Below are 1,066 nucleotides of genomic sequence, written 5' to 3'. Positions count from 1 at the left end.
GAGGTTAGGGGATTGTCCCGGATTATCCAGGTAGGTACTAAATCCAGGGACAAGTGTCCTTATAAAGGAAGGGCAGATGGACACTTGAGACAGAAGGAAAAGGAAAAGAGAAAAGAGGAGCGGGCAATGAGACCACAGTGGCAGAAATTGTAGTGATGTCGCCAGAGTCAAGGAATGCCTGCTGTTTTAATTGAGTCTAGTAACCCCTTTAGGAAGGAAAGATTCCCACTCCAGTGTTTTAGGGAAGATGAGATCACAGCAGTTTATTTGTCACCAGTCACTGTGGAGAGCAGACTTTGTAGTATCAAGAGGATGGAGCTAACCATAGTTTCTGCAGGAGGATGTAATAGTCTTTCACGACTAATTCTATGGCTGGCATGAACTGAAACTCGCTACCTGGGGTTAAAGAGGAACTGTTTCTGGTCCCTTTCATAGGGTGGGCTTTCTCTCCAAAGAATCTTATCTGAGGGAGGAGAACGTGCAGTTAGGCCATTCAAGACTCTTCTGTCTGTCTCTGTTGATGTCCAGACAGCATGTAGAATCAAGCCTCAGATGGTATTACACTATACCTATAGCCACCACAACCTGCAGAGGCAAAGAATAGATTCTCCCCTAGAGCCTCCAGAGGGGTGTGGGTTTGCTGACACTTTGAACTCGTGCTTTGGGCCTTCCAAACTCCCATGAGACAATAACATTCTGCTGTGTTATACCACTCCATTTTTATATTTGTTACAGCAGCCTCGGGAAACTAGTAAGGCTCTCTACCATTTCCCCGGAACTGAAAGAACAATGTTCTGGTTTGGATGTGAGGTGTTCCCCAAAAGCTCATGTGTGAAACAATGTAAGAAGATTTAGAGAAATAATCAGATTATGAGAGCCTTAATCCAACCAGTGAATTCCTGACGGGATTAACTGAGTGATGGATGATGGCAGGTAGGGTGTGGCTAGAGCAGGTGGGTCACTGGGGGCATGCCTTTGGGGTATGCATTTTGTATCTGGTGAGTGAAGTCTCTCTCTCTCTCTCTCTCTCTCTCTCTCTCTCTCTCTCTCTCTCTCTCTCTCTCTC

The sequence above is a fragment of the Marmota marmota genome, unplaced genomic scaffold (genome assembly GCF_001458135.2).
Source record: "Marmota marmota marmota unplaced genomic scaffold, marMar, whole genome shotgun sequence".
Classification (NCBI taxonomy): domain Eukaryota; kingdom Metazoa; phylum Chordata; class Mammalia; order Rodentia; family Sciuridae; genus Marmota; species Marmota marmota.
The sequence above is the reverse complement of the archived record's forward strand: the minus strand, read 5'-3'. Positions refer to the sequence as shown.